This window comes from Ursus arctos, unplaced genomic scaffold (assembly GCF_023065955.2).
Source record: "Ursus arctos isolate Adak ecotype North America unplaced genomic scaffold, UrsArc2.0 scaffold_2, whole genome shotgun sequence".
In the NCBI taxonomy this organism is placed as follows: Eukaryota; Metazoa; Chordata; class Mammalia; order Carnivora; family Ursidae; genus Ursus; species Ursus arctos.
Window position 1 is genome coordinate 10,722,729 of NW_026622874.1, and position 21,597 is coordinate 10,744,325.

The following is a 21,597-nucleotide window of genomic DNA, read 5'->3' on the forward strand; positions in this document are numbered from 1 at the left end:
GGCAGGCAGTGATGCCATAGTTTTGAAGTGGGAGGAGATATGAAACCATCAGAATGTAAGACTGGGGCTGATAGACAGGAAGGGACTCAAGATGCTTGCCTAAAGGCTGGACTGTATCCTAGACTGTATGTTCCTTGTGGGCAAAGACCATGTTTCCTTCTTTCTCAGGAACCTCACACCATGTCTGACGTGTGTTCAATGAATGTCAATTAAACGGTGAATTTATTCACATTTGCTACTCCAACATAGGTCGCTCCCATTGCTCCCTAGGATTTAATACATGCTTATTAGCACACCCCAACACCTACATACAGAGCTCCTGCCCCGTTCTATCCCCACTCCCATATATTCTCCATCCTTGGCTAGATCCTCACCTCCGTTTTGACTTGGCAAGATGAGCGTCACACTTCAAAATCATGTTTGTGCAAAAATAGCCACAAACAGTTAACACTTGGCTGGAATCTCTTCTTGGTGTGCAGAAGAAAGGTATCAACAAAGATTTGTGCCTCCTGTTAGATGTGAGAAAACCCTTCTTTGCTACTCCTCGAATGTATACTGTTTTTGAACCAAGTCAACCTCAGGAAACAGTTTTCCCAGCAGTCCCAGGTCTTTGAAGAGTATTAGCAGAGAAGATTCCTTTAAGAGACAGACCTACCAGAACTGCCAAACATTGCTGCTTCCTTTCCCATTATATGTTAGAGAATAAGGAGCTTTTTGTTTTGATTTACCCAACCAACATCCACTCCCCCTGTCTAAAGAAGGGCTGTGTGAGATGCTCTGGACAGCAAAGGATAGAAGATCTAACTACCAGGGGCCTAACAATAAGGATGTTTATTACTTTGCATCATGTAAAGTTTGGAGGTAGGACAGCTTCGGAGTGGGTTAATTCGTTGGCACAGAAACATCAGGGATCTAGCTTAGTTATTCTGCAGCTTTTTACCCACAGCCCCAAGATCTGCTGTAGGTCAGGCCTCATGTGCCATAAACAATCTTCAGAAAGAGAAAAGGGGGATATCCCCTTCTTGTGTCCCTCCATCAGACGTCCCCTATGTCTCACTGGCCAGAATTGGCACAACCTACCCATGCCTCAACAATCCCTAGGCAAGACAAGGCCACCACGATTGACCTACACCAATGAAGATTCACCCTCCGAGGCTGGGTAGAGTCCAAGTTCCTATAAAGGACACAACCCCTCAGAGAAGGGCAACCAAAATTAGGATTCTGATAGCAAGGTGGAAAGAGGGAAATAGCTCCCTGATAGGCAACCAAGAGTGTCTGCAACAGAAAAGATTGCCCCATTGTTGACCTCTACGGAGAGAATGAGTAAAATTATTAGTTTTATTCTTGGGGAAACCAAACTATTTTAAGACAAGGATCTTGCTTACTTGGAGCTAAAACCTGATTAAAGAGCAAAGGCCTTTCAAAAGCATTAACTCAGAACCATCATTATCCATGTGGGCTGAAGGAAGAGCAAGGCTCCGCCAAATCTCCTAGTATGCAAAATATTGAAGTAGGCTCACCAGTGCAAAGAAAACAGAATCTTCTTGTAGTGCTGAGTCACCTGATTTGATGGTATGTACACACATCCTGATTCCAGATAAATGTCAAGACTGAAACGGTGAAGTGTGGCCCCAATTTCACTCTCTGTTACAAAACTGACCAACACCTCTCTCTGGAGAATGTATGCTCTTTCCATGAGCAAGAAATACAATTTGCAACTCTACTGGTGACCCTGCTGGGGACTTTATAAAGGTTCTTTTGGAAAAGATTGAAATCTTTTAATCCTTATTTTAAAAAAAATAGTACTTTTTCAAAAAGAAGTAGGTTAAGCAACTATTTGATCCTGGAGACATGCCTAGGTTTTCCTCACTAAGATTTGTATTAAGCATAAAATTTGACGGTCAAGTTGCTGTTTCATGGATCACTCATTATTCATTCACTTAACTTCAAGTTGGCTGGTCCCTCTCCTGTTCATCCTCCCTGGAATCTGGCAGGACCCCGGTGCTGACAGCTCGGGTTTCCATCTTGGTATTTTCAGAAGGGCTAAAAGGGGGCAGAAGGCACTGCTTCTGGGAAACTTCTCTGGGTTCTCTACCTCGTCTCTCCCTGGGAAGTTCTCCCCATTGAGTCCTGCCTCTCTCCACAGCAGGACTTCCCCCAGTTGCTGGATCTTCCGCCCCTGACAAATGCCAACCAACGCAAAGATTCCTCAGCAATGAACACCCTGTACTATCCATTTATGAAATCTCTTCCTTCTCTGACTCTGCTTCTCTCCACAGAGGGCTTGGTGTGCTTTGGGCTTAGGCCACAGAAACAAATTTCCTCTGGAAGAGTTTGAAAAAGAAATGAGCCGTGGAGCTTCAAAATGAAGTGACACAGAAAACTCCCCTGAGAAAGTGGGGTGGCTGGTTAAGTCAAGGGCAGTCATCGCTGCTGTGCCTCGTCTGAGAGAATGAGTCGGCTAGAAGCAGAGTGACGAGGCGAATAAAATTTCAGGAGGACTGAGTTTCAAACGTTCCTGCCAGACAGGATTATATGTCCTCAGGCAAGTGTCCTTCTCCTGTGGCCCATGGTATCAACTGTGTGGCTTTTGTTCAGGGAAGAGACATGGAAATACCAACCCACAGTTAGGAATTGAGATTAAGATGAGAGAAGAGAGAAAATATCATACAGTGTCTGAAAACTAAGCAGACGACCACAGTCAAAATTCTTGTTCCATCACTTACTAAGTACACAGCTTGAATTCTTTATTTTATCTAAGCCACCATCCACAATTTCCAGAATGGGAGTAATAGTAGCTACCTCACCAAACTGGCTGGGTGGAATTAAACAAGTCAAGGTAGTAAAACTAACAGAATATTAGATATGTAAGGACCCGGGAGCAGCAGCCAGGACAGCAGCAATAATGTGGGTAGTTATTGATAAAATGGAGAGCCCAGAGGAAGAATACAGCATTGTGAGAGCTAGAACACAGGGTTAGCCCCACATTTTTTTTTTTAAGGTTTTTGTTTATTTTGAAAGAGAGTGACAGAGTGAGTGAGAACATGAGCAGGGGGGAGGGGCAGAGGGAGAAGCAGACTCCCTGCTGAGTGGGGAGCCCGATGCAGGACTGGATCCCAGGATCCTGGGATCATGACCTGAGCCGAAGGCAGACGCTTCACCAAGTGAGCCAGCCAGGTGCCGTAGCCCTGCATTCCTATGTGGTAGAGAGGAAGTAGAGATGTCCGTAAGGAAGCTGGGGGCCAGGTCAGAGGTCCCTCCAGGGTGGAGGCATGTTGGGTAGAGCCAGCACTGGACAAGACCGAGAGATGGGGGAAGGCGTAGTGGAGAAACAACCCCATAGTACTGGAGTTCCTCTCTCTCGTTTAGCTCAGCGAAGTTCATTAATAAAAGTGAGCTAATGCTTTTCCCCCTAGAAGCAGTCAAATTACTTCACCTCGGAAGCAGTCTTCCCCAGGAACTACGACACTTGGAATTACACCAACAAAACCACCTCAAACACACCCAGGGCAAGAGCCCAAGGCACACAGCTCTGCTTCAGTGGGAGAGCCTCCCATTGTGAAAAGTAGGCTGAAAAGTAGGAGCCCCTCTGAGTTAGGTCAATGACCCAGAGTCACAGAGCTCTTCCCGCTAAGAGAGACTTTCCAGAAAGATGCTTACGAGTCAGCCCAGAGACAGTGGTGTGGTCGGTGCTTTTCAGACTGAAAAGAAGGACTTAATGAGGAGGCTCTCCTCTTATCTGAGGGAGAAGAGTGCTAGAAAAGTCAGGGGTATTTTCCCTCCACTGATAAAATATTCACACAACCCTTAGTGTCTATAAAAGTTAGCTATCGGTGAAGAGATGGGTATTCCAGAAAAGGTTATAGTGAAATCATTTACTATTAGGGAGAAATACTTAAAAAAAAATTTTTTTAAAGGTTTATTTATTTTAGAGAGAGAGTACAAGCAAGGGGAGGGGCAGAGGGAGAGAATCCCCAAGCAGACTCCCCACTGAGCCTGGAGCCCATCGCGGGGCTCAACCCCACACCCCTGAGACCATGACCCGAGCCGAAACCAAGAGTCAGACGCCCGACCAACTGAGCCACCCAGGCACCCCGAGAAATATTCAAATTTGAACCTCATTGTAAATTTTGTATAAAAACATTTTCTAGGTGGATTAAGGATTTTATGTTTATAAAAAGAAAGAAAAAGGAGAAGCAGCAGCAGAAGCATAAACAAGCTAGAAGAAAAATAGGTCGCTTTTAACTTATCTTGGGGTAGAGTGGCAATATTAAAATATGGCCACAAATAATACGATACCTCTCGCACGAAGCCCACTTGAGTCTGAGCAGGCTTGAAACTACTTTGCTGGTAGTTTCACATCCAAGACTACGTTAAGGAAGGCTCCATCGCTTCTACTTTGTTTGCTGAACACTTACTTTTAGAGTCCCTGGGCTGCACGTACCCGACAGATGCATGTTGGGCAGGTCACAGGGAAGCATTCAGGGGACAGTCCCTGCTCAGCCCAGCCTTCCAGCCTTCCCACAAGTCTCCAGAAATGGGGGTGATACCATCTCTTAATCAGCCAGCAGATGAACACTGGATGGCTTCTGTCGACATGGGGCGGAGCAGAAAAGTCACCAGCGGAGCCTGCCGGATTCCTAACCTACAAAAATTATGACATGGAAGATGGCTGTTGTTTTAAGCCATTAAATTTTGGGGTCATTTGTTCTGCAGCAATAGATAAATAGAACCAACAGAGAAGAACTTTCTAGGCACAGAGGCTTGGGAGGAATCAAAATAAAAGAATAACAGACTTGAAATTGTAAAACAGCTTTATGGCAATTATCATCATATACGAATTAAAAGGCAATGATGCACTAGAAAAATATCCTTGTAACACACGTAACAGACAAACCATTGAGAAGAAAAGTACAATAGAAAAAGAGTGGCAAATAACAAAGAGCAGTTATCAGAAAAAAATTTTAAAAGGCAAAAAAGAGATGTTTAACCCTTTTAGGAATAAAATAAATGCAAATTAGATGGCAATAAGAGGCCTTTTTGCCTTCAAATTTGCCAAGATTTTTGAAGTGATAATTCTCAGTTCCTGTAAGACTGTGGTGAGGCAAGAATTTTCTAATCCTGGAGGTGGAAATATAAATTGGTAGTCTTTCGGGAGAACAAGTTGATGATACAAATCAAAAGTCTTAAATACCCTTTGCTCAGGTATCGCCACTTCCAGAAATTAATAGGACAGGTGGCCAAGCTTTCTCATCAAAGCACTATTTCTAATAGTGAGAAATCATAAACAATAAAATTTTCAACTATGGCAGGAATGTTGCTAAATTTTAAATAACTGAACACAATAGAGTTATCGAAAGCTTGGCTTCCAAATTATTCAGTGACAAGGGAAGGGAAGGAAATAGTTAAAAATATACAAAAAGAATAGCCACAATTTTATTGATATATAGATGGATGGATACACAGACTAAAAGACTGGAGAGAAACACCAAAATATTGTTGTTTCTGTATAAAGAGTTGGGGGAGGGGATTATTTCCTTCTTTCTCCTTGTCTGAGTTTTGTTTTTTCAATATGAAACTGTATTAATTATATAATCCAAAACACATTCTTTTAAGTTGGTAACTAAAGAAAAAATTCCAAAGCAGTACCTCTTGCAAACTTGTTCACAGGGACCTTCAAGCTGAGAGGTCTTCTAAGAAGCCATGGGTTCTCCCTCCAGAGACTTGCTGTGGTCTGTGTTTTAGAGCTGCCTGACCTATCGGTCTTCCCTGCCTCCATGAACCCCAAGCTCCAAAGTTATCTTTGTCTCATCCCTCCCTTTGCCCACCACACCTCACCACCATGGGTATCCACACACACACAAGAAAACATTTCTAGTCCTTCAGTTTCTTTCTTTTAAGGTGGAAATCACAAACGGACAGCCCTGGTCCAAATAGATTGTTTCTCTTTAACATCCCTTCCCAAAATGTGTGACTTTTATTTTTAACTGGTTACCAACATTAAAAAAAATTAGGAGAGATTTTTCACTTCCAGAAAGCTAGAGTAGACTTACTTTGTTCTATTCCTCCCACTAAGTACAACTAAAACTTTGGACATTGTATGTAAAACAAACAAGGCTCCAAAAAGTAAAGAGGAGAAGCCAGATTAGATAGGAGTCTCAGGACCTGAGAAACAACACAATAGTGAGTTCCATGAATTTTCTTTTTGGCTCGTGTATCTCAGGCTTGGAACTAAAGAAGCCTGCAATCTAGAAGTGCTGGTGCTCATAACAGGTGCAGATAACAAAAGCCCCAAGAAAAGCCTGCTTTGTGAAGCCTGAATGACAGAATGACAGAAAAAGGGCAGCCCAACAGGACAGAAAATATTTAGACAATAACGGCTACACTCTAGCTGTACACTCAGAAAAAGATCTGTGGCCCCACCCCCACCCGCAGGTGGGAGGCCTTGATGTCCACGGTTTGAGCTAGAATGAGGTGCCCCAACTACCCCACTGGTGGCAGTTGTCAGAGATGGCCAAGTAGAGAGCCAGGATTTTCATCCACTACGACTGGGGGGCAGCCCTAACCTCCCCCTTATGGGGAACCAATGAAGCAGTAATGAGACATAGCTACCATTCCTCAAAGGTGTGCCTCCCTACTCCCCACCACTTCAGTGTCATCCCCTCCAAGAGCAACAAGGAGCTTCCCTACCCCCTACCACCTGAGCGTCAATGGAGGCCAAGTGGTGAACCCAGAGCCTCCTAACACAGTACAAAAATGTCCTCATTCCAATGAAAGGTCACTCATCATCCCCCAACCCAGGGGATCTCAAAGGGAATGAAAAAAAGACCTTCAACAGATGTCAACACAGAGAGGCAGATATGTAAGACTTACTCGACAAAGATTTTAAAGCTGCCCATGATAAAAATGCTTCGATAAGCAACTGTGAACATGCTCAAAACAAACTGAAAAATAGAAAGCCTCAGCAAAGAAATGCAAGATATAAAAAAGAACCAAATGGACATCTTAGAACTGACAACTACAGTCCTCAAAATTAAAAGCTCAGTGTATGGACTTGCATTAGTTTCTTACTGTCACTGTGGCAAATCATCACAAACTTAGTACTTTAAAACAAAACAAATTTATTATCTTATAGTTCTGGAGGTTGGAAGTCCAGAACAGGTCTCACTGGGCCAAAATCAAGGAGTGTCATGGCTTTGTCACTTTATGGGGGCTCCGGTGGGGAATCGGTGTTCTTGCCTTTTCCAGCCTCTTGAGGCTGCCCTCATTCCTTGGCTTGTGGCCACTCCCTCATCTTCAAAGTCGGCAATGTCTGTGTTGGTCCTTCTCATATTATGTCACTCTGGCACTGGCTCTCCTGTCTCTCTTTCTCACTTACAAGGACTCTTGTGGTTATATTGGGCCCACCAAGGGAATCCAGGATAATCTCCCCATCTCGAGATCTTTAATGACATCTGTAAAGTCCCTTTTGCCATGTAAGGTAATATATTCCCAAGATCTGGGGATTAGGATGTGGACTTCTTTGAGGTGCCACCGTTCTGCCTATTGCAGTCTGCCCTCTGGCTCCTAAAGATTCATGCCCATCCCATGTGCGAAATGTATTCACCCCATCCTGAGGTCCTCAAAAGTCTCAATCCATTACAACATAAACTCAAACTCCAAATTCTCATCAGCTCAGATTTCCAAATGCTTTCATCTAAGTCATGTAAACAGATATGGCAAAACATTTATTATGATCCAGCCTGGGGCACACTTCCTCTCCCTGTGAAGGACAGGCATAAGATAGCAAATTATTGACATTCCCACTCAAAAAGAAAAATGAAAGGAAGACAGGAGGTACCAATCCCAATGAATTTGAAATCCAGCCAGGCAAATTTCATTAGTTTTCAAGGCCTCTCTGGCTAACAGCTCCATTCTCTGAGCTCACAGCTTCACCCTGGAGTTGTCCTTTCCTTCTTGTGAAAGGTAGACTCGTTTGCAGCCGAATAGTGTTATCAGCGTGTTTTATATCTGTAGAATGTTGGGCGTCCAACGGCTCTATAACTCTTGAGGAAATGTAATTAGTAATTTTTAAAAAATAAGAGAAATGTCCAAGCCCAAATGGTATCCCTGGAGAATTGTATCAAACCTTAAAAAATAAATAAACATTCTATACAACCTCTTTCAGAAAACAGAAGAGGAGGAAACATTTTCCAATTCATGTTATGAAGCTAGTATTACTCTCATACTAAAACTATACAAAGATAGTACAAAAAAAAAGAAACTACAAATACAAAATATTCATCAGCAAAACAAACTCAAAAATCCTTAACAAAATATTAGCAAACAGCACTCAGCAGTATATGAAAAGAATCATAACGTATGACCAAATGGGTTTATTTCAGGGATGTAAGCCTGTTTCGTTATTCAAAAAAATCAATGTAATCCATCATATCAACAAGCCAAAAAGAAAAGTCATATGATCCTACCAATTGATGTAAACAAGTATTTGACAAAGTTTAACACTTACTTATGATAAAAACAATCCAAAAAATAACGATAAAGAGGAAGTTCCTCAATTTGATCACAAACCTCTGCAAAAAACTATATCTACCATTATACCTCATGATAAATGACTGAATGCTTGCCCCTAAGATCAGGAACAAGTCAAGATGTTTCCTTCTCACCACACCATTCACCGTAGTATTGGACTTTCTAACCAGCACAATAGAGCAAGAAAATGAAATAAAAGGTATATAGATCAGAAAAGAAGAACTAAAACTATCTCTTTAGCAGATGACATGATTGCCATAGAAAATCCCAAGAAGTCTACCAAAACAAAAAACCAAAAAACTGCTAGAATTCTTTTTTTTTTTTTTTTTAAGATTTTATTTATTTATTTGACGGAGAGAGAGACAGCCAGCGAGAGAGGGAACACAAGCAGGGGGAGTGGGAGAGGAAGAAGCAGGCTCCCAGCAGAGCAGGGAGCCTGATGTGGGGCTCAATCCCAGGACCCTGGGATCACGCCCTGGACCGAAGGCAGAAGATTAATGACTGAGCCACCCAAGCACCCCAAAAAACTGCTAGAATTCTTAAGTGATTTCAGCAAGGTCTCAGGATTCAAGATAAACACACAAAATTCAATTATATTTCTATATACAAGCAATGGACATGGGGATACCAAAATTAAAAATACAGTATAATTTACAATTGTTAGGAAGAGAAGGAAGGAAGGAAAGAAAGAAAGAAAGAAAGAAAGAAAGAAAGAAAGAAAGAAAGAAAGAAAGAAAGAAAGAAAAGAACGAACGAAAGACCTAAGTGTAAATATAATAAAGCATATACAGTACTTGTATACTGAAAATTACTCAATGCTGTTGAAAGGTATCAAAGAATACCTCTATACATCAAGTTTGCAAAAGGATAAACGCATAGATTAGTGGAACAGAATAGAGAATCCAGAAATCAACCAATAGAAATGTGCTCAATATATTCTGATAAAGGTGCAAAATCAATCCAATGGAGGAATGATAGCATTTTTGAAAAATGGTACTTTAGTAACTCGGTAAAATTTAGCTCAAACTGGATCACAGACTTAAATGTAAAATATGAAACCATTAAAAATCATAGAAAGCTTTAGGATCTAAGACTTGGCAGAGAGTTCTTAGATTTGGTAACAAAAGCATGATCTACAAAAAGAAACCTTGATAAACTGACTAAATTTTTTAATGCTATTCTACAGACCCTTGTAAGAGGATGAAAACACAAGCTACAGAGTGGGAGACAATATTTGCAAATCACACATCTGACCAAGAACTAGTATCTAGAATAAATAAAGAACTCTCAAAACTCAGGGAAAAAATCAAACTTGAAAGTGGGCAAAAGACATGAACAGATTTTTCACCAAAGAGGATATACAGTTGACCAATACACGTGCAAAGATGTTCAACATCGTCGGCCAATAGGGAAATGCAAATTAAAACTACAGTATCACTGCAAAGCTATCAGAACGATTAAAGTAAAAAATTGTGACAACACTATATTTTGGTGAGGATGTGGAAAAACCGGGTCACTCATACATTGCTAGTGAGAATGTAAAATGCTAAAGCCATTCTGGAAAACCGTTTGGCAGTTCCTTAAAAAACTAAACATGCAATTACCATATGACCCAGCAATTGGATTCTTGGGCATTTATCCCAGAGAAAAGAAAATTTATGTTCACACAAAAACCTGTACTGGAATGTTGAAGGTAGTTTTATTCATAAATGTCTCAAACTAGAAACATCCCAGATGTTCTTCAATGGATGAATTGATAAACCACAGTACACTGACCACCTCTCAGCAATAGAACAGAACAAACTATTGATACGTGCAATAATCTGGGTAAATCTCCAGATAAGCACGCTGAATGCAAAAAGCAAATCTCTAATACTGTATGATTCTATTTATCTAACGTTCTAGAAAAGTCAAAATCATAGAAATGGAGAACAGATTAGTGGTTGTTAAGGGTTAAGGAGTTGCTGGGGGTGGGAGGGAAGTGTATGTGGCTATGAAGACGCAACATGAGCGATGCTTTTGAGGATGGAAATATTCTGTACCTTGATTATATCAATGCCAATCCCTGTTATAATGACAAGATGCTACCATTGGGGGAAATTGGCTAAAGGATACAAGGAGCTCTCTGTATTATTTCTTACAACTGCATGTGTATCTACAATTATTTCAAAGTAAAAAATTCAATAAAAATATTTAATGTAATTTCACATACAAGTCTAAATGTTTATCTTCTCTGGAAAACTTGCAAGATCTGACCACTCCCACATACGGCTGAAACGGGCCGGAGCGGAGGGGGGGTTGCAACTCCCCTCGGGCATGCACCTGCCACCTCATCCCAGTCCTCACCCACTCCCTGTCGTCTCCCTGTCACCTGGGCTCAGGGTTCTCTGCTATTCAACATCCAGCACACCTGCTAGTTTTCTGACATCTAGGGAGAGACCCCTGTCTGGCACCTGCAGACGTTTGAATTTTCCACTTTTGTGGACTTAGAGTCCCGACACCAGCAAGCCGGGTGGCGGCGGAACTCAGCAGCGCTAAGGTGTTAACTCCCAGAAACATCTTCGCTGTTTATATCTCAAGTCTGAAAAATGTGTGCCTGAGACATAGTACCATATGGAAGTACCGCTACAGAAGCCCTTGAAAGTCAGACAGACCTCAGTTAAAATTACTGCTTTCCCCTCTGACCTTGAGCAAATTACTTGAATTTTCATATTTTCACTTATAAACTAGAAACAGTAGTATATAATTCAATCTAACTCAAACCCAGACCACAGCTTAGGTGTTCAGTAATATGTTTTCCCCCATAACAACAGGATGCCTCTCTTTTTAGAAACCAGCAGCTTAGGCTAAAGGAGCTCGGTTTCCCCTGGAGTTTTACACGTGTATGTACCATTGGCCGGAAGGCATGGGCCACTTTCCTCGGTATCTTCCCAGCGCCATCTCACCATCGTCGCCATAACCCTGCACAACAGGATCGTATTAGGCCCGTCTTGCAAATGAGGAATTTGAGGCATAGAGCCATTTAATTATTTAAGCTTCAGCCAATAATTTCAATTCTAGAATCCATGCATTTAACCACTTCCCCCACTGCCTTTCTCTGTTTCGGGCTTGGGAGAGTTTGGTAGAGGTTTTCATTCCCGACTCTCCCCAGGGACTAGCCCATGCCTTGGGCATGTCTTCACTTATTACAAACGTCAGGCCGACAATGACAACTCTGTGGTCAGCCTCCATGTATGGCCTTGGGGAGACTTGGAGAATCCCATCTCTGTTTCACCTTCTTCCCCTGACACATGAAATCTCTTGGGACAAACGTGTGACTCGGGTAGCTACAGACTGCACTGCGAAGACTTTGAGACACTATGCGCCGAGTGCAGAGTACTATTATTAAGGGTATTTCCCTGTAGCAGCTTTATTGGCATGTCTTTCACAATCCGATGATCTTTCATTGGCACTAATTTATATTGGCAAAGAGAAGGGGACAGAAAACAGACAGAACAGGCTGAGTGAAATACCAGCTCTCTCCCGGGGATTGGTTGCTGGCTGAGCTGCTCAGGGCTTGTCACTCACCAGAGAGGAAGGTAATCCAGAACAACAGAACACTCCCCAGCTCTTGACAGAGTGTCCGGGAGTTTCCTGGGATGCGAAACCAGAGAAACGTCTTCATCTTATTCCTCAATGGTTGAGACTCTCCAGTAGGACAAAGCTGGACTTGGTTGCTGGCTCCCCCATTGCTTAGCTGTGTGAACTTGTGAAGGCTCTTCCCCTCTCTGACGATGCCTCAACGGTCTCATTTTGTAAAACGGAGATCATAATCATAGTAATGCCTTCATTACAGGGCCTGTGAAGGAAATAAATGAGGCGAGACAGGATATGTTTTCACACACAGTGAGCCCGCGAGAAATGTTAATATTATGATATTCATGGTGGGATTTGTGACGAGCCAGAAAAAAATAATAGCCATTAATATAATTATAAGTGGTGGGATTTGTAACATGCTCAGAAAAAAAGTGGTGGCGGTATTTTAGCCATTATCAGAAAAAAACACCAGCAACCACATAACAGCCAGAGGAAAAAAGACCAGACTTCAAAGAGTGTTCCAGGGAAACTCACTTCCTATAAAAGTTGCATTCATCAGAGATCCTCTGCATTTGATATTTTAAAATTAAACCCTGTTTCCTATTAAATTAGGGTTCCAAAAATGTTCTCTGTTCAATTCTGCTAAATTTAGTCGTTCTCTTAAAATAATGCCCTGGCTTCACCCCTTTCTAACTCTGTGACCATGGGCAACATTATTTACCTCACATAATATCAGTTTTCTCATTTATAAAATTACATTCTGGAGTCACCTGAGATGACGGAATACAAGCGCTTTGTAAAAGTGTAAAACCCTCTGCAGAAATGCTAAGTTACAACAGCGGTACACCCGCTCTTAGCTGTGCTTTGCAAGACATCCACAAAGTATGTGCTCAATTAGGAAACAACGACAACTTGAATGTCCTACGAAGTTTGAATTTAGTATAACATATTATCTTAAAGGAAGGCAAAACTTTGGAGAAATCTGTGCTAATGAGGTACAAGCATTTAATGTGAAGAAGAATATTTGAACATCTTGATTTTAATCTTTGGAAGGTGATGAAATTCTCTCCATTTCACAGAAAGCATTTCTGAGAGGTTATCACAGAATCTCCTTGACTTCGGTCTCTGCTGTTTCCCAGAGAGCCTGAAAAATCACCCAACTAATCCCAGCACAGACGTTTTCATCTCATTGCTCCCCTCTGGAGAATCCCCTGAGGTCCCTAACTATCTATATAAAGAGCTTCAGCTCCATAGCCTGGCATTTAACTGTCTTACTTTATAATATGGTCCCACACCTTTTCTCTAGCCTGGTGCTTGCCTTTCTCCACCATTTGCACCTTCTACTCCGTCCTTGCTTCATTGTCTCATGGACAGTGGACACTTAGCTCCTACTCCAGGCCCACACCTGTGTTTGTCCTTCACTGTTTCGTCTTTTTGAATCCTACCTACTCCGATTGATTGATTGATTGATTGATTGCCCCTCTATATTTTCTTAGTCTTCTGCAATACTTTTTACTTAAGTCCTAGATTCTTCTAGGGCCCCACGTCCACACTTCATTCTGCAAAAGTTCTAGCTGGCTTTAATGACTCCTCCTGTGATGACTATCTGGACCACCTTCCGGAGCTCTTAATGTTCCTGGGAGTGTCTCTCTCTCTCTCCCCAATCAGACCTGTGCTGTAGGGCTAGGACCAGGCTTTATCTTTCTTGTGCATTGTGTTCTATTCTACGACTCTTTCCAAAAAGGCTTTAGGACAGCTTACAACAACAACACACACACACACATCCGTACACACTTATGGCCAAATATACATAGCAATAGGCAGAAGAGGGGGTGAATGAAGATAAATAGGCAGCGTAGACTCTGACTTCCTCCAACTTTTCTCAACCCCAGGTACGCTATGTCCTAAGGCCATGTTCCCACCTCCCAGCTGAGGAAAGAAGACAAAGACAACCAACTCCAAGTAAAAACAAGAGAAGTTGTAACAGAAAGAATCCCAGATTCTGAATTCTTCATTTATTCATTTATTTCACCATTCAATAAAATGTTTAAACGTTATGTCCCATGCGCTAGTTATGTAACTAGTCCCGTAACATTTCATCTATTAAGCCTCATTTTTAGGTAATAAAATAAAAATAAAAAACTTTAAAAAGATAGTTAAACTTGTGTCTCTTCCTTATTGAATGTGAAATGAATTTGAAAGCGAGCATTATTAACATAGATAATTCAACATTAAAAGCCAAGACTGGACTTCGAAGTCTAAAGATAATCTGCAAATTAGACATCTATCTTAAAAGAGACCAGTGCTTTCTGACTCTTCTTAATATTTCATGTGTGCTAAGCTTTCATGGAAATTTGCATTTATGAAGAGAACTGGGTTAATCTAATGGCCAACAAACATAAAAATTAGTCAACCTCACTGGTAATCAAGTTATTGAAAATGTGATATCATTTTTTTAAAGATATATTTATTTATTTTAGATAGAGAGTGCACGGGGGTGGGGGGGGTGGGAGAGAGAGGAAGAGTTTTACACAGACTCCATGCTGAGCTCAGAGTCTAACACAGGGCTTGATCTCACATGACCTGAGCTGAAACCGTCCCAAATGCGACATCATTTTTAAAGATAACTTAAAACCACAATGATATCCCAGTAGAATGCCTAAAATTTAAAGGATTTAAAATAACAAATACTGGAAAGGATTTAGAATAAGCAGGACTCTGATAAGTGTGTAAATTGGTACCACGACTTCGGAAAACAGTTTAGCAGTTTCATAGGAAGTTAAAATACACATCTACTCTATGACCTAGAAATTCCACTCCTAGCTATTTATCCAGGAAAAAGAAATATATTTGTCTACAAAAAGCCTTGTATAAGACTATCCACAGCAGCTTTACTCAAATGAGCAAGCTGGAAACAAGCCAGATGTTCAGGAACACAAGCATGAACTCACAAGCCGGGATATAAAACACTGGAAAAATACTTAGCGATAAAAAAGTAACAAACTACAGATACGTGAAACAACCTGGATAAGTTTCAAAAATATTATATTTCATATATATGAAATTCTAGAACTTGCAGTCATGGAAAGCAAACCAGTGTTTGCTTTTGGTGGGGTGGGGCAGTGGTTAAGGAGAGTTGGTTAGGAAAGAAGGGTACAAGGAAACTTTCTGGAATGACTGAAATGCTCTGTGTCTTGATATGCAAAATTGATTGACACTAGGTATACTTAAAGTGTGGCATCCAATTTGGTAAGGAAGAAGTAAAACTCTCCCTATTTGCAGATGACATGATATTATATGTAGAAAACCCTAAAGCCTCCACCAAAAAAGTTCTAGAACTGGGGCGCCTGGGTGACTCAGTCGTTAAGCATCTGCCTTCGGCTCAGGGCGTGATCCCAGAGTCCTGGGATCGAGCCCCACATCAGGCTCCTCCGCTGGGAGCCTGCTTCTTTCTCTCCCACTCCCCCTGCTTGTGTTCCCTCTCTCACTGGCTGTCTCTCTCTATGTCAAATAAATAAATAAAATCTTAAAAGAAAAAAAAAGTTCTAGAACTGATAAATGAATTCAGTAAAGCTGCAGGGTACCAAAGCAATGTACAGAAATCCTTTGCAGTCCTATACACTAATAATGAAGCAGGATAAAGAAAAATTAAGAAAAACAATCCCATTTACAATTGCACCAAAACAATAATGTACTCAGGAATAAACTTAACCAAAGAGGTAAAAGATCTTTACTCTGAAAACTATAAAACACAGATGAAAGAAATTCAAGACAATGCAAAGAAATGGAAAGACATTCTGTGCTCCGGGATTGGAAGAATTAGTTGTTTTGTTTTGTTTTGGGGCGATTCCGGGGTTCTGGGATCGAGCCCCACATCGGGCTCTATGCTCTTATGGGAGCCTGCTTCTTCCTCTCCCACTCCCCCTGCTTGTGTTCCCTCTCTCACTGGCTGTCTCTCTCTCTCTGTCAAATAAATAAATAAAATCTTTAAAAAAAAATAAAAAAATAAAATAAAATAAAAAATAAAAAACAAAGCAAATGAGCAAAGAGGGGGGGAAGGGAGAGAGGGACAAACCAAGAAACAGACTCTCAAATATAGAGAACAAACTGATGGTTCCCAGAGGGGAGGGGAGTGGGGGTGGGTGGGTGAAACGGGCCATGGGAATCAAAGAGTACACTTATCATGATGAAAAAATAATAATAATAATAAAATAAATTCTTTAAGAACCAAAAACAAAATAAAGTTATTGTAATGGAAGAGACTTCAAATGGAAGATAAATATTCTTTCATTCAATAAATAGCTGAGTTCCAAACAAGGAGGAAATACGCAATACCATTTACATTACCAGCCTCTAAAATGAAATACTGGGGTATAAATCTAACAAAATATGCACAATACCTGTACGAGGAAAACCACAAAACTCTGATGAAAAAAATGAAAGAAGAATGAAACAGTTGGAACCAATATTGTCAAAACACCAACTCTTCCCAACTTCGTCTGTAGATTCAATGTAACCCAAATCAAGATCTCAGCCAGTTGTTTTGCAGACATTCACATTGATTCTAAAGTTTATATCAAAAAACCCATAGTAGCCAACACGATGTTGGAGGAAAAGAAGGAAGTCAGAGGACTAATGCTGCATGACTTCAAGACCTACTAGACTCCAATAATCAGGACAATGTGGTATTAATAAAAGAATAGAAAACAGATCTTTTCATTGAACAGGGTAGAAATAGGCATGCATAATAACAGTCAACTGTTCTTTTTTTTTTTTTTTTTTTTAAGATTTTATTTATTTATTTGACAGAGATAGAGACAGCCAACGAGAGAGGGAACACAAGCAGGGGGAGTGGGAGAGGAAGAAGCAGGCTCATAGCGGAAGAGCCTGATGTGGGGCTTGATCCCATAACGCCAGGATCACGCCCTGAGCTGAAGGCAGACGCTTAACCGCTATGCCACCCAGGCGCCCCAACAGTCAACTGTTCTTTGACAAAGGAGTAAAGACAATGCAATGGAGCAAAGATAGTCTTTTCGACACACAGTTCTGGAACTGAACATCCACATGCAAAAACGTGAATCCAGACACAGGCCTTACACCCTTCGCAAAAAATTAACTCAAAATGGATCAGAGACCTAAATGTAAAGCACAAAACTATAAAGCTCCTAGGAGATCACATAGGAGAAGCCCTAGATGACGCCGGGTATGGGAATGACTGTTTAGATACGACACCAAAGGCACTAGCCATGAGAGTAAGCGTTGACAAGCTGAACTGCATTCAAATTAAAAATGTCTGCTCTGCAGAAGATACTCTCAAGGGAATGAGATGACAAGCCGCACATTGAGAGAAAATATTTGCAAAAGACACACGTGACATAGAACCATTATCCAAAATATACAAAGAACTTTTAAAACTCAACGACAAAAACCCCCAAAACAACCCAAAAGAAAAAAACAAAACAAAACAAACAAACAAAAAAAAGCAATGGGCCAAGACCTAAATAGACACCTCACCAAAACAATAAGTCTATGAAAATATACTCCATGTCCTCTGTCATCATGGAAATACAAATTAGAATAACAACGAGATGCCACTACATACCTACCAGATGGCCAAATTCCAGAACACTGACGACAGCACACGCTAGCGAGGACGTGAAGCAACAGAAACGCTCATTCATTGCTGGTGGGAATGCAAAGTGGTACAGCTACTGTAAAAGACAGCTTGACAGTTTCTTACAAAACTAAACTTATTCTTACCACGTGATCTGGCAATTGAGCTCCTTGGTATTCACCCAAAGGAATCGGAAGCTCATATCCACACAAAAACCTGCACACAGATTTTTACAGCAGCTTTGTTCATAATTTGCCAAAACTTGGAAGCCAACCAAGGTGCCCTTCAGTAGGTGAATGGGTAAACAGTGGCACTTCCAGACAACGGAATAGTATTCAGGGCTGGAAAGAAATGAACTATTACGCCATGAAAAGATCTACAAAGACCTCAGATGCACATAACTAAGTGAAAGGAGCCAATCTGAAAAGGCCTCATACTGTGTGATTTCAACTATATGACATTCTGGAAAAGGGGAAACTATGGAGAGGTAAAAAGACCCGTGATTGCCAAGGTTTGGTGGGGGAAAGGAGGCGAGAGAAGAGATTAACAGGCACAGCACAGAGAATTTTTAGGGCAGTCAAAACACTGCGTGCGATACTATCGTGATGGAGACATGTCATTACCTAGCTGTCCAAACCCACAGAAGGTACAATACCCGAAGTGAACCCTAATGTAAGCTCTGGACTTTGAGTGGTTATGACGTCTCAATATAGTTTCAGCCGTTTTAACAAATGTAGCACTCTGCAGGCGGATGTGCATGCGTGGGGGACGGAGGGCATAGAGGAAATCTCTGTACGTTCCTCTTACTTTTGCTATGAACCTAAACTGCTCTAAAAATCATGTCTTCAAAAATAACAGGCATGGGGGCGCCTGGGTGGCTCAGTCGGTTAAGCATCAGACTCTTGATTTCGGCTGGGGTCATGATCTCAGGGATCCAGTCCCGCGTGGGGCTCTGCACTCAGTGGGGAGTCTGCTTGAGATTCTCTCTTTCCCTCTCCCTCCCTCCCTTCCCCCCCAACACTCTCTCTCTCTCTCCAAAATAAACAAATAATTTTTTAAAAAAATAATGGATATGGCTATTGGAGTGCAGGGGAAAAATAACTCCCAGATTAGGGGTACCACTTTTCTTCAGGGCAGTTTGAAGATGTATATCAAGAGCCTTGAAGAGAGAATGCCCTCTGACCAAGCAATTCCACTTTAGAAATTTACCTCAATAATGAAGGACATGAACAAAGGTGTTGTCTTAAAGATGTGTATCGAGCCACATTGTCATTTATAATAGATAAAATCAGAAACAACCGAACGCTTAGCATATTAGTGAAATAATGTGTATGAACTGTAGCCATTACAAAAATGTTGCAAATTAATATTCATCAACATGGAAAGCTGTTCACAACACATTAGTAGAAAAAACCAGGTTGGAGAAAAAGTGCAAAAAATAGCATAAATTGTATACTCATAGTATATTACTTTGAGTGTCCTGTGTACTATTATTATAAGAGTTCTATGAAGCTAGTTATCGTTACATGTGCCTTTTACAGAAGATATATATATTATTTTTATTTTCAAGATCTTTAAGATGAGTTAATAATGGGAGAAGGCAGAGACTGTGAGGACTGTAGTACATATGTGGTAAATACGGTAAATATCAGGTTCTGAACGACGTCTGCACGTTCGGTGGAGGCCGCTTCCTGCAGTAGATGTGTACGAATTGAGCGGCATTCTCCGTTATGCTAATGGAAGAAAAATCTGCAAGAAGCATAAAGAATCATTTAATAATGTGAATACTGCCTCATGTTTCTGTTTTAGAAGTTCACATCATTTTAACTTTTAGATTTGCTTAAAGCAGAAGACACCCGGATCATTATTCTTTTGTTATATCCTGGTCAAATGGTTAATCTCAGTCATTTTAAGGGAGCCCAAGGTGTGTGTTGTGTTTGTACTTTGCCAATTTGCAGGGTGCAATCACTTTCTCAACCATTCTGAGGACAGCCTAGAAGGGCATAATTCACATGCTGGCAGAATTTGGTTGACTTCCGGAATAACTGAAACTCACATACCTAAGCCGTCAGTGTTAGTCTGCCTCTAACACTCTCATCAGGGAAGACAGCAATCTCCAGGTAGAGAAAAACAAAGAAAGCAGGCCCATGCAGATAAAAATTGACCACTCAAAGCATTCCAGGAAACACAACGAATAAAAACATCTCACGTGCACCAGTCTCCAGAGTGCTCGAGCTGAAGGTGTGGGTCACCTTGGCCTGGCAACGTCCCCATCTAAAGAAAGAGTGAAGCTGAAGCTCAGACAGGGTAACTTGCCCAAAGTCACATCCAAACTCGGTAGTACGGCTCCGATGAGCATCCTTTGTCTCCCCAAAGTGCTGGTGGCTCTCTGAAGCAAAGCAGACCGTGTGGCGTAACGAAAACACGACCAGACCAGGAGTCAGGAAAGCTGCGTTTCCAAGTTGGCTTTGTCACTTAATTAGCCATGTGTTCCGGGCAGACACCTACCCTTCCGGGGACGGTGCCTCTCTGCCTACACCACGAGGAAGTTCTACGAGAAAACAGGTAGGGGCTCTGCAGATGAAACAGCCTACAGTTTCTAAGTAGCTTGTACCTTCCCCTGCACTGTCCCTTCGGGCTTAGTCCTCGCAGGCATTCTTACACATCCACAGGTCCCTTGGGCTCACCTGTCCTGTGACCTTAGAGCTGTGCAAGGTCAGAAGGATGTCCCATGAGCTGCAGAACAGGTACTAAAACATTTCTCATGTTGCTGGGACTATCTCAGCTAGAGTCATGTTATTTTTTTCTGCCTCAATGGGTTAACTAGGCACACATATGTCTGTAGACAGAGCACCACTGAATACACGCTGCAGAGCAAACAGAAGTTTAATTTCCCTTAAACAAACAGCAAGTGCCTGTAGATGCATGAAGCCAGGAAGGGCGATTTCCTCAGGCAGCCTGCCTCTCCCAGGGGAAGGGGTTGCCCAGGTCCTGATCCAGAGAGAGGAGGAAGAACTCATGGATGGGAAGAGAGGGTTCTGCCATATTCAGCCAAACCAAATGGCAACCCAAAGGGAAGGAGAGACAGAGAGAACTGGGTTGTGTTATCAATTTTCAATTTCAGTTAACTTTATTGGCATCACAAGGTAGACACATTGCCAAAGTCAATACAGTAGATCTGTGTGCCTAAGGCAGGCTTTGGTGCTAATGGAGGTTTAATGCCAGACATCGTGTCCTCCGAAGGTTTCCTAATGTCCTTCTTTGTCTCCAGTGGCCACATGTCGTGGCTATGATCTTGCTACTGAAGGTCATAAGATGAAGTTTTGGGCACTGAAACCAACCTTATGCTAAGGGTCTTCTTTCCTGAAACCCTTTTCTACTATTGAGAAACCTTGTGAACTTCTGTTTGTATTTTACTTAACACAGAGTACACAATAATAAAAATAAAAAAAGTATTTTCAGATAGGATATTGCTTTTTGGGTTTTTTTTAATGTTTTTTTTATTATATTATGTTAGTCACCATACAGTACATCCCTGGTTTCTGATGTAAAGTTCGATGATTCATTAGTTGCGTATAACACCCAGTGCACCATGCAATACGTGCCCTCCTTACTACCCATCACCAGCTATCCCATTCCCCCACGCCCCTCCCCTCTGAAGCCCTCAGTTTGTTTCTCAGAGCCCATAGTCTCTCATGCTTCAGATAGGATATTGTTAAAATAGTTCACTTCCTAGGCAGGTTTTTAAAAGTAAAAAATATCACTAAGAAAACTACTTAAAATTCCCTTTTCAAAAATTCTTGCTATAATGTTTACATTTCTAGTAGACATATAATTAAGTTGCTAATATCTAGGAATTTTTTAAAGATTTATTT

General features: G+C 41.4%; 1 long non-coding RNA gene across 2 annotated transcripts in view; it reads right to left on the minus strand.

Moving 5' to 3' along the window:
• Positions 1 to 21,597, minus strand: part of LOC113262866 (uncharacterized) — a 151,670-nt gene that overhangs the window by 103,701 nt on the left and 26,372 nt on the right. Inside the window, exons 5-7 of one of the 2 annotated variants that reach the window (XR_008960410.1) lie at positions 19,932 to 19,996; positions 12,100 to 12,370; positions 4,445 to 4,645 (exon numbers count right to left, since the gene is read on the minus strand). This is a non-coding gene — a long non-coding RNA (uncharacterized LOC113262866). The remainder of the gene's footprint in view (positions 1 to 4,444; positions 4,646 to 12,099; positions 12,371 to 19,931; positions 19,997 to 21,597) is intronic. The other variant, XR_007191367.2, reaches the window with a different exon arrangement.